This window comes from Salmo trutta, chromosome 29, assembly GCF_901001165.1.
Source record: "Salmo trutta chromosome 29, fSalTru1.1, whole genome shotgun sequence".
In the NCBI taxonomy this organism is placed as follows: domain Eukaryota; kingdom Metazoa; phylum Chordata; class Actinopteri; order Salmoniformes; family Salmonidae; genus Salmo; species Salmo trutta.
In genome coordinates this window covers 34,593,497-34,605,880 of record NC_042985.1, presented here as the reverse complement: position 1 = coordinate 34,605,880, position 12,384 = coordinate 34,593,497, and the positions used below count along the sequence as shown (strand labels likewise).

General features: G+C 41.0%; 1 protein-coding gene across 2 annotated transcripts in view; it reads right to left on the bottom strand.

Moving 5' to 3' along the window:
• The window catches only part of LOC115167464 (probable C-mannosyltransferase DPY19L3), a 40,292-nt gene extending 38,818 nt beyond the window's left edge, over positions 1-1,474 (bottom strand). Inside the window, exons 1-2 of one of the 2 annotated variants that reach the window (XM_029721887.1) lie at positions 1,415-1,474; positions 1,037-1,192 (exon numbers count right to left, since the gene is read on the bottom strand). The gene's annotated coding sequence lies outside the window, so the exon portion shown is untranslated. The remainder of the gene's footprint in view (positions 1-1,036; positions 1,193-1,414) is intronic. The other variant, XM_029721886.1, reaches the window with a different exon arrangement.
• Between the last annotated feature and the right edge of the window lie 10,910 nt (positions 1,475-12,384).

Genomic DNA, 12,384 nt, shown 5'->3' with positions numbered 1-12,384 from the left:
AATCGATATGCGCTGATACATAAACATGTTTCATTCTTAAACCCTTACTGTGTGCCTATGCATATCCTCTGCTGTTGAATGCCTTTCTTTGCTGAAATCCATACTTTTTAATAAACCGTTAATCAAATACAATCGCAGACTGTTTCCTCATTGCTGTTGCTCTAAGATAGCAACTCAACACGAATGCACATCTGCCAATCTCAACAAGGAAACAGGTTGTAGTTGTATTTGATTAACATTTTAAAAGTATGGATTTCAGCAAACAAAAAGGCACGCAAGAGGACAAACATAGGTACACAGTAAGTGTTTAAGAATTTAAACACACACACAGAGAGAGTAGAAAGTACATTTAAATGCATAAGAGGGAACCATCCATTCACACACAATTAGAACATGACCAGTTAAAACAACATCCAAGTTTGATGCTGCTTGACTGAGGCGGTATGTGTCTCCTTCAGTAGGCTATTGTCCTATTGTATTACATCCTATATCGGTGATGGAATTGGAATCACAATGGACACCAGTCGTATAATGCAAAGCATCTTTCGTATTTACCATGTGTCATTGTATAGGTGCTATTGATTTAATTTGAACAGCAAAGAGCAAGGTTTTCAACCGTTACCTCATGGGACAGACTGCACATCAACATGTCCCCCTTATGTCATCAAATAGTGACCGACTGTCTATCGAAAGTGTGTCGCGTCTCCATCATCCTATGCTGCCATTACAGTTTTGCAAAAAGAAAAACTACTAAACACGAACACATTTTTGTGGTAACCCATGAAAATCCGCAAACAAACTACACAATTGTCTCTTGCTTTTCATTCATTCGCTGTTTTCATTCATCGCACAGGCCTGGGTTGCAGCGGCATTTCCTACTCACGCCGCTGCTAGAATGTCATGAAATATCAAATCGCGTCACTCGCTAATCTCGGTCTCTTCGAATTAACAGCCTCAGTATCGGTTTCATGCTCGGTCGATAGTGAATGTCGTTTTTGATAGCAACAAAAAAGAATTTGATTACACTTGTTCATACATTTATGCCTCACCCTCGACAGCGCTTGCAATCCCTTATCGGATGTCCAAAGGTTTCTCCTCTCTCACTCCCACCGACACTCGATACATGCGTAGTCTCTGATTCAGTCGTATAAAGGCTTGAAACAATGTAGCACATTTTCAGACCCGGCGCCTTCTATGTCACCCACAACGAGAAAAAATGTTTTATTTGGTTAATATGCAGAGATGAAAAACTGATACTTTTTTATGTATAAATTAATTAATAAATGAATATGAATAATTCTGATCCTACAAAAATCGATACATAGAACACACAATAGCACAGCGCCACATCGTAGTCGAATTGCTTATTATTATCCTGAATGTCAACATCAATAAAAAAAAGACAGCAACTCACACAATTGTAAACACTTAGGCTACATTCTGGATGTAAGATGTATACAATGCACCACTATCAGCTTCCGGGGAAGTTTGGAGACACCTACTCATTCAAGGGGTTTTCTACATTGTCGAATAATAGTGAAGACATCAAAAATATTAAATAGCACATATGGAATCATGTAGTAACCAAAAAAGTGTTAAACAAATCAAAATATATTTTATATTTGAAATTCTTCAAAGTATCCACCCTTTGCCTTGATGACAGCTTTGCACACTCTTGGCATACCCTCAACCAGCTTCACCTGGAATGCTATTCCAACAGTCTTTAAGGAGTTCCCACATATGCTGAGCTCTTGTTGACTGCTTTTCCTTCACTATGTGGTCAGACTCATCCCAAACCATCTCAATTGGGTTGAGGTCGGGTGAGGCTATATGACTGCGCCATCAACTTGATTATTTAGAAGACATCACTTGCTTATATTCCGTCAACAGATATATCTAAAGAATATCATGGAATATAATTGAACATTTTTGTTTCTCTTAGAATAAAACCCTTAGTGTAACAACAGTTTTAGTAAGTAATACTGATGAGTAGAAACAACAAAACAAGTGTCTATTTCAGGGTGTGTGCGTGCAGGATAGAGGAATAGCAATTCTTACACTTGTTCTAAATTAAATCACCTTCTTCATCCTCATCATTCAGTTAATTGAAATTCAATTTTGAAGTAGTGCACAATTATCAGTTTCTATTTGGTTTATGTCGCCCATTCATTGTCAGTTAGAGACACATTAGCGCCTTGGGACCCAAAAGCATAATCAGTGCTCTAACTCCCCCTTGCGCTGGTCTGGAGCAATGAAGCAGTGACGCAGGGTACTGTACTAAACCACAAATTACCTCTAAGTCCCGCAGCATAATCTCAAAACTTGTAGCTGAGCAACCACTGTAGCCCTTACACAGCCTGGATGTGTGTTGGGTCATTGTCCTGTTGAAAAACAAATGAAATTCACACTAAGTGAAAACCAGATGGGATGGTGTATTGCTGCAAAATGCTGTGGTAGCCATGCTGGTTAAGTGTGCCTTGAATTCTAAATAAATCACAGACAGTGTCACCAGCTAAGCACCCCCACACCATCACACCTCCTCCTCCATGCTTCAAGGTGGGAACCACACATGCGGAGATAATCCGTTCACCTACTCTGCCTCTCACAAAGACATGGCGGTTGGAACCAAAAATGTCACATTTGGACTCATCAGACCAAAGGACAGATTTCCACCGGTCTAATGTTCATACAGTAGGTTGTGTTTCTTGGTCCAAGCAAGACTCTTCTTATTGGTGTCCTTTAGTAGTGGTTTCTTTGCAGCAATTCGACCATGAAAGCCTGATTCACACAGTCTCCTCTGAACAGTTGATGTTGAGATGTGTCTATTACTTGAACTCTGTGAAGCATTTATTTGGGCTGCAATTTCTGAGGTTGGTAACTCTCATGAACTTGTACTCAGTAGCAGAGGCAACTCTGGGTCTTCATGAGAGCCAGTTTCATCATAGCGCTTGATGGTTTTTGAGGCTGCACTTGAAGAAACTTTATAAATTCTTTACATTTTCCAGATTGACTGACCTTCATGTCTTAAAGTAATGATGGACTGTCATTTCTCTTTGCTTATTTGAGCTGCTCTTGCCATAATATAGACTTGACTGATTAACTCAAACGCATTAAGAAGGAAATAAATTCTACAAATTAACTTTTAACAAGGTACACCTGTTATATGAAATGCATTCCAGGTGACTACCTCATGAACCTGGTTGAAAGAATGCAAAGAGTGTGCAAAGCTGTCATCAAGGCAAAGGGTGGCTACTTTGAAAAATCTCAAATGTATTTTGATTTGTACAAGACTTTTGGTTACTACATGACCAACTACATGATTCCATATGTGTTATTTCATATTTTTGATGTCTTCACTATTATTCTACGAAGTAGAAAATAGTAAAAATAAAGAAAAACTCTGGAATGAGTAGGTGTGTCCAAACTTTTGACTGGTACTGTACATGTTAATATTGTACAGATAACAGGTGATGATAATAGTGGCAAATACTTGTATGTTAATGGTTGTGATGCATATGATGACAGTAATTATTTATGAATAGCGCAATGAATCTCTAATATTATATATATATTTTTTTAAATGTACAGGGCGAGCATGTTTTCGAAAATTTTTAGGTGCTTTAACAATGTCAGAATTATGTAGAGAACGCACGCATGCGCATGCACACACACACACACACACACACACACACACACACACACACACACACACACACACACACACACACACACACACACACACACACACACACACACACACACACACGCACACACACACACACACACTGTCATTTTTCATACATTGATTTGTGGGTTACAAAGAGCAAGGTTTTCGGTTTGATATTTGTATATTTTTGTTGGGTAGTCATTATTAAATACTGTACCAGTTCCTTATGAAAATAGTTAATTCAATTGCACGTCATCTTTATTATACTTAAAAGGAATACATCACCATAGGTGGAAATTAATTCCCCATAAACACCAGGACAGTGCATAGACTAGTCTTTGACCTGGTTGTTATTTTAATCTGAAAGTCCCCACTAGAATACATCTCATACTTAAATTACCCAATAATTACTGCATCGATCTGAAATAATGACCACTCCATAATTTATTGTGCCATATACATTTTTAAAGATAAAGTTCTGTCACTCCAAGATGGGGAGTAAACAAGTACAAATTGAATCATTACATTGTATGGAGACCCCATTGAATTTCTTTGAGATATCAGACATTGTAGAGGACAAGAGAGAAATCTCTGGGCATCCAGATGGAAAAAATAGAAAGTGCAGCTGCTGACATGAAAGGGCTGAAGATTATCAAAGAGATTTAAGAAAATAAATTGGCAGGCCGCTTGGAGGAGCATAGGATTATGGGGCAAGAAAAGCGTAAATGTTTAATGGCTATCCTTTTTTTCCATGGAAGGTGCTTGTTTGTCTTGGTTTATTTCTTGATAAGCACAAAGGAAAAGTAGGTTGCACACTCTCTCCCTCTCCTCTCAATTCCCCAACCCACTCATGCCATCTCTGCTAAGTTCAAGAAGCAAGACTGAAAGTGAGAGGCCTTGGCCTATTAAAGTTAAGCCTCCATCTTTCCCAGAAGACCCTATTGGAATTCTTAAGCCATGGGATAGAAAATTCTCAGTGATTTCTTCTTTTTACTTACTTGAACAGAAAACAGGGTTTTTAGAGCTTGGCAATTTGAGATCTAAATGTTACACAACTGCAAAGGCCTAAGAGTCACTTGAATTGGGTGTGAGTCCAGAGTCCTTCTTTCTTTCTTTTTTCAATTGTGTCTTGATCTCCACTTTCACGGGGCCCATTAAAGGTTTAGGTAAAAGCTTGATCTTGTAAACGAGTGAGTTGGGGAAATTATTTTTCTTAGCTTCTCCTGGAGGCGGTCAGGGTTTCATGTAAAATGAAGGGATTATAGAAGCAGACATTCTGATTCCCAATGAGGAGAATCCATCCTCTGCTTATCACTACACTAGCAGCTCGGGGTTACAGCACTTTCGAGGGGAGAAGTACAACCATATGAAAAAAAAGCTTCCCTTACCTTATTGATTTCAATTCCAGATGAATTTGCTCTGCTCATCTGCATTTTAATATTGTATAGATAACCCCACACTGTCTGTGAGCCTAGGATTGAATTAGCCTATATGTGAACCTGAAAATAACACTGATAGCACCTTGCAATACAGTCAGCTTGCTTCTTCCCTCTGTAGTGCAAAACTAGTGTTACCACTATGAGATGGGCACCACCCATGTTGATGGATTTCCTTATCTAACATGTAGCTTCTGTGGTAGAATTTAAAAAGACAATCTGCAGTAGAAACAATAACAATGAGATACCCTGCCCCTGTTTTGGTAAAAAGCTGAGGGATGGGACTGGAGAAATTGAACCACTCAAATTCATAGACAGAGCTATAGAGGCGAAGACTGACAATCCATTGTATCAAAAGTATAGTTTCAACCATGTTTTGAGGCAATGCAGTGTTTGTTTACAATTACATTGTTTAAAAAACAATGGAGTAAAGCAAGCTTATATTTTGGGTTCTGATGGGGTAAGACAGTTGAACTAAGCTCATGATGCATTTACAAGTTACACTACATGACCGAATGTATGTGGACACTCAATCGTCAAAAATCTCATTACAAAATCATGGGCATTAATATGGAGTTGGTCCCCCCTTTGCTTATATATCATCCTCCACTCTTCTGGGAAGGCTTTCCACTAGATGTTGGAATATTGCTGTGGGGACTTGCTTCCATTCAGCCACAAAAGCATTAGTGAGGTCGAGCACTGACTTTGGGCGATTAGGCCTGGCTCACAGTCGGCATTCCAATTCATCCCAAAGGTGTTCGATGGGGTTGAGGTCAGGACTCTGCACAGGCCAGTCAAGTTATTCCACACCGATCTCGACAAACCATTTCTGTACGGGGGCATTGTCATGCTGAAACAGGAAAGGGTCTTCCCCAAACTGTTGCCACAAAGTTGGAAGCTCAGAATCATCTAGAATGTTATTGTAAGCTGTAGAGTTAAGATTTCCGTTCATTGGAACTAAGGGGCCATCCCGAACCATGAAAAACAGCTGCAGACCATTATTCTTCCTCCACCAAACTGTATAGTTGGCACTATGCATTGGTGCAGGTAGCACTCTCCTGGCATCCACCAAACCCAGATTCGTCCTTCGGTCTACCAGATGGTGAAGAGTGATTCCTCACTCCAGAGAATGCGTTTCCACTGCTCCAGAGTCCAATGGCGGCGAGCATTACACTCGGTTGTGAGTGTTGCAACCGAGGACAGCCGATTTTTACACGCTACTCACTTCAGCTTCAGGTCTCGTTCTGTGTGGCCTACCAGTTTGCGGCTGAGCCGTTGTTGCTCCTAGACATGTCTACTTCACAATAACAGCACTTACAGTTGACCGGGGCAGCTGTAGCAGGACAGAAATTTGACTAACTGACTTGTGGGAAAGGTAGGTACCACGTTGAAAGTCACTGAGCTCTTCAGTGAGGCTATTCTACTGCCTTCTACTGTCAGTGTTTGTCTATGGAGATTGCATGGCGGTGTGCTCAATTTTATACACCTGACAGGTGTAGATTAAATAGCCAAATCCACTAATTTGAAGGGGTGTCCACATACTTTTGTATATATAGTGTATATTATTTAAGAATCAATGGGTACATGTCATTCATTTAAAAGTCCAAAAATGGATGTAGCAATTGCAGATTGCCACTTTAATAAGGCAGGAGGTCCAGTGACGAATGAAATCTTCCATGCATGTTAGCCCATGGTAGAAGTGGTCAGAAAGGGACATTTTGGACCTGAATATCAAAACAGTCAGGAGATAGAGTTGCTCAAAGTTGACCCATTTTGCATACCCCACCCTACCATGAGACATCCATGTCTTCATCACTGAAAAATAAACAGTTGAGTATGATATCATTTGAACATTTACAAATAGGGTTGTCAAACTATTTAATCATTTCTTTAAAAAATGTTTTTCATAAAGGCCCAGTGCAGTCAAAAACATGATTTTCTGTTTATAAAAAGATAGATATTTCCACACTATAAGTTTGGAATAATACTGTGGAATTGTGAAAATGTGGATTATGCCATTTTAATGTAAGAGTCGTTTGAAAAGACTGCCTGAAATTTCAGCCTGTTTTGGGGGGATGAAGCTTTGACATCACCAGGCAGTAAAAATGGGTTAATAGACCAATAAGAGAGTTACACATCTCTCTGCCTATAACAGCTAGTTTTCAGTTTTCCCCTCCCCACTCAGACCACTCCCAAATAGTCATAGCAAAATGATTGCTTGGGAAATTGCTCTTTGCTAAGAAGCTATTTTGTTTTCTTTTTGATAATTTGAATTGAAAACAATTACAGGAAGGTACTTAATTGTTACCCAGAAATGATTAGATATTAAGATAAAAACGGCTGCATCATTGGACCTTAAATAATATATATATATATATATATATATAGATAGATATATATATAGATATATATAATATATATATATATAAACTCAACAAAAAAAGAAACATCCTCTCACTGTCAACTGCATTTATTTTCAGCAAACTTAACATGTGTAAATATTTGTATGAACATAACAAGATTCAACAACTGACACATAAACTGAACAAGTTCCACAGACATGTGACTAACAGAAATTGAATAATGTGTCCCTGAACAAAGGGGGGGGGGGGTCCAAATCAAAAGTAACAGTCAGTATCTGGTGTGACCAGCTACATTAAGCACTGCAGTGCATCTCCTCCTCATGGACTGCACCAGATTTGCCAGTTTTTGCTGTGAGATGTTACCCCACTCTTCCACCAAGGCACCTGCAAGTTCCCGGACATTTCTGAGTGGAATGGCTCTAGCCCTCACCCTCTGATCCAACAGGTCCCAGACGTGAGATCCGGACTCTTCGTTGGCCATGGCAGAACACTGACATTCCTATCTTGCAGGAAATCACGCACAGAACGAGCAGTATGGCTGGTGGCATTGTCATGCTGGAGGGTCATGTCAGGATGAGCCTGCAGGAAGGGTACCACATGAGGGAGGAGGCTGTCTTCCCTGTAATGCACAGCGTTGAGATTGCCTGAAATGACAACAAGCTCAGTCTGATGATGCTGTGACACACCGCCCCAGACCATGACGGACCCTCCACCTCCAAATCGATCCTGCTCCAGAGTACAGGCCTATGTGTTACGCTCATTCCTTTGATGATAAACGCAAATCCGACCATCACCACTGGTGAGACAAAACCGCGACTCGTCAGTGAAGAGCACTTTTTGCCAGTCCTGTCTGGTCAAGCGACAGTGGGTTTGTGCCCATAGGCGACTTTGTTGCTGGTGATGTCTGGTGAGGACCTGTCTTACAACAGGCCTACAAGTCCTCAGTCCAGCCTCTCTCAGCCTATTGCGGACAGTCTGAGCACTGATGGAGGAATTGTGCGTTCCTGGTGTAACTCGGGCAGTTGTTGTTGCCATCCTGTACCTGTCCTGCAGGTGTGATGTTCGGATATACCGATCCTGTACAGGTGTTGTTACATGTGGTCTGCCACTGCGAGGACGATTAGCTGTCCGTCCTGTTTCCCTGTAGTGCTGTCTTAGGCGTCTCACAGTACGGACATTGCAATTTATTGCCCTGGCCACATCTGCAGTACTCATGCCTCCTTGCAGCATTCCTAAGGCACGTTCACGCAGATGAGCAGAGTCCCTGCGCATCTTTCTTTTGGTGGTTTTCAGAGTCAGTAGAAAGACCTCTTTAGTGTCCTAAGTTTTCATAACTGTGACCTTTAATTGCCTACCATCTGTAAGCTGTGAGTGTCTTAACGACCGTTCCACAGATGCATGTTCATTAATTGTTTATGTTTCATTGAACAAGTCTCTAAAGTCTTCGAAAGCCATGTCAACAAACAGATTACCGACCATTTCGAATCCCATTGCACATTCACCGCTATGCAATCTGGTTTCAGAGCTGGTCATGGGTGCACCTCAGCCACGCTCAAGGTCTTAAACGATATCTTAAACGCCATCGATAAGAAACAATACTGTGCAGCGGTATTCATTGACCTGGCCAAGGCTTTCGACTCTGTCAATCACCACATCCTCATCTGCAGACTCAACAGCCTTGGTTTCTCAAATAATTGCCTCGCCTGGTTCACCAACTAATTCTATGATAGAGTTCAGTGTGTCAAATCGGAGGGCCTGTTGTCCGGGCCTCTGGCAGTCTCTATGGGGGTGCCACAGGGTTCAATTCTTGGGCTGACTCTTTTCTCTGTATACATCAATGATGTCACTCTTGCTGCTGGTGAGTCTCTGATCCACCTCTACGCAGACGACACCATTCTGTATACTTCTGGCCCCTCTTTGGACACTGTATTAACTACCCTCCAGACGAGCTTCAATGCCATACAACTCTCCTTCCGTGGCCTCCAACGGCTCTTAAATACAAGTAAAACTAAATGCATGCTCTTCAACCGATCGCTGCCTGCACCTGCCCGCCCGTCCAGCATCACTACTCTGGACGGCTCTGACTTAGAATATGTGGACAACTACAAATACCTAGGTGTTTGGTTAGACTGTAAACATTCCTTCCAGACTCACATCAAACATCTCCAATCCAAAGTTAAATCTAGAATTGGCTTCCTATTTCGCAACAAAGCATCTTTCACTCATGCTACCAAATACCCTCATAAAACTGACCATCCTACCGATCCTCGACTTCGGCGATGTCATTTACAAAATAGCCTCCAATACCCTACTCAATAAATTGGGTGCAGTCTATCACAGTGCCATCCGTTTTGTCACCAAAGCCCCATATACTACCCACCACTGCGACCTGTACGCTCTCGTTGGCTGGCCCTCGCTTCATACTCGTCGCCAAACCCACTGGCTCCAGGTCATCTACAAGACCCTGCTAGGTAAAGTTCCCCCTTATCTCAGCTCGCTGGTCACCATAGCAGCACCCACCTGTAGCACACGCTCCAGCAGGTATATCTCTCTGGTCACCCCCAAAGCCTATTCCTCCTTCGGCCGCCTCTCCTTCCAGTTCTCTGCTGCCAATGACTGGAACGAACTACAAAAATCTCTAAAACTGGAAACACTTATCTCCCTCACTAGCTTTAAGCACCAGCTATCAGAGCAGCTCACAGATTACTGCACCTGTACATAGCCCATCTATAATTTAGCCCAAACAACTACCTCTTCCCCTACTGTATTTATTTATTTTGCTCCTTTGCACCCCATTATTTCTATTTCTACTTTGCACTATCTTCCACTGCAAATCTACCATTCCAGTGTTTTACTTGCTATATTGCATTTACTTCGCCACCATGGCCTTTTTTGCCTTTACCTCCCTTATCTCACCTCATTTGCTCACTTTGTATATAGACTTATTTTTCTACTATTTATTCACTGTATGTTTGTTTTACTCCATTTGTAACTCTGTGTTGTTGTATGCGTCAAACTGCTTGCTTGATCTTGGCCACCTGGTTAAATAAAGGTGAAATATATATATATTTTTTAAAGCATGGGAAACCGAGTTTAAACCCTTTACAATGACGATCTGTGAAGTTATTTGGATTTTTACGAATTATCTTTGAAAGACAGGGTCCTGAAAAAGGGTCATTTCTTTTTTGATGAGTTTATATACAGTGCCAGTCAAAAGTTTGGACACACCTACTCATTCAAGGGTTTTTCTTTATTTTTTGTAATATCTACATTCTACATTGTAGAAAAATAGTGAAGACATCAGCACTATTAAATATCACATATGGAATCATGTAGTAACCACAAAAGTGTCAAACAAATGCTTCCTCAAAGTAGCCACCCTTTGCAGCATTGATGACAGCTTTGCACACTCTTGGCATTCTCTCAACCATCTTCACCTGGATTGCCTATCCAACAGTCTTGAAGGAGTTCCCACATATGCTGAGCAATTTTTGGCTGCTTTTTCTTCACTATGCGGTCCAACTCATCCCAAACCATCTCAATTGGGTTGAGGTCGGGTGATTGTGGAGGCCAGGTATCCGATGCAGCATTCCATCACTCTCCTTCTTTGTCAAATAGCCCTTACCCTGCCTGGAGGTGTGTTGGTTTATTGTCCTGTTGAAAAACCAATGGTAGTCACACTAAGAGCAAACCAGATGGGATGGCATATTGCTGCAGAATGCTGTGGTAGCCATGAATTCCAAATAAATCCCTGACAAGTGTCACCAGGAAAGCACCCCCCAAACATCACACCTCCTCCTACATGAGTATTCAGACCCTTTGCTATGAGACTCAAAACTGAGCTCAGGTGCATTGTTTTCATTGAACATCCTTGAGATCTTTCGACAACTTGGAGTCCATCTGTGGTAAATTCAATTGGTTGGACATATTCCTTCAGACCACTCCAATTTAGCAGGTATTGTTGTCATTTTTACTGAAATATAAACTTCCAATTACTAGCAGAAAGATAGCCGCTGGTCCACCCACCGTCAAATGTCAACTTGAAAGGAAATGTATATTCTATTATCTATATTTCTATTATGTCAACTGGTCTCCTAAGGAAGATTTGTCAATTTAATTTAAACAATTGATATTCTCACTCGAGTCAACATTATCTGATGACCTCCAACCAGCTTTGTGATATCATTCGAAAGGTGGCATTTTGTGTTCATCAGCCAAAGCATTGACACCCACCCTGTATTCAAGAGTATGCTGTGTCTAAACCGATGGTGAGGACAAAACAAACACCTCTGATGATGTAAAATAGGGTCTAAGCTATGACATAGACTGACCAGGTGAATCCAGGTGAAAGCTATGATCCCTTATTGATTTCACTTGTTAAATCCACTCAGTGTAGATGAAGGGGACGAGATGGGTATACAAATATATATTTAAAAAAAAGTTATCCTAGAGACAATTGAGACATGGATTTTGTATGTGTTCCATTCAAAGGGTGAATGGGCAAGACAAAAGATTAAGTGCCTTTGAACGGGATATGGTTGCAAGTGCAACACTGCTGGGTTTTTACACGCACAACAGTTTAGAAAGGACATCCAGTCAACTTGACAACTGTGGGAAGCATTGGAGTCAACATGGGCCAGCATCCCTGTGGAACTCATTTGACATTTTGTAGAGTCCATGCCCTGACGAATTGAGGGTGTTCTATGTATGGAAGGTTTTGTTCAAATCAAAAGGGGTGCAGTCAAAAAGTGATTCAAATCATATGGAACCACCCATACACAGTTTATCCACAATGTATTTATTACAAAAAAATACACTGGCTGAGTCATGACATAATATTGTCTATGATGCACAAAATAAATAGATAGCAAGCATCACTCTGTGGCCTAACTGAGCGAATCCACACTGAACTTGAAAA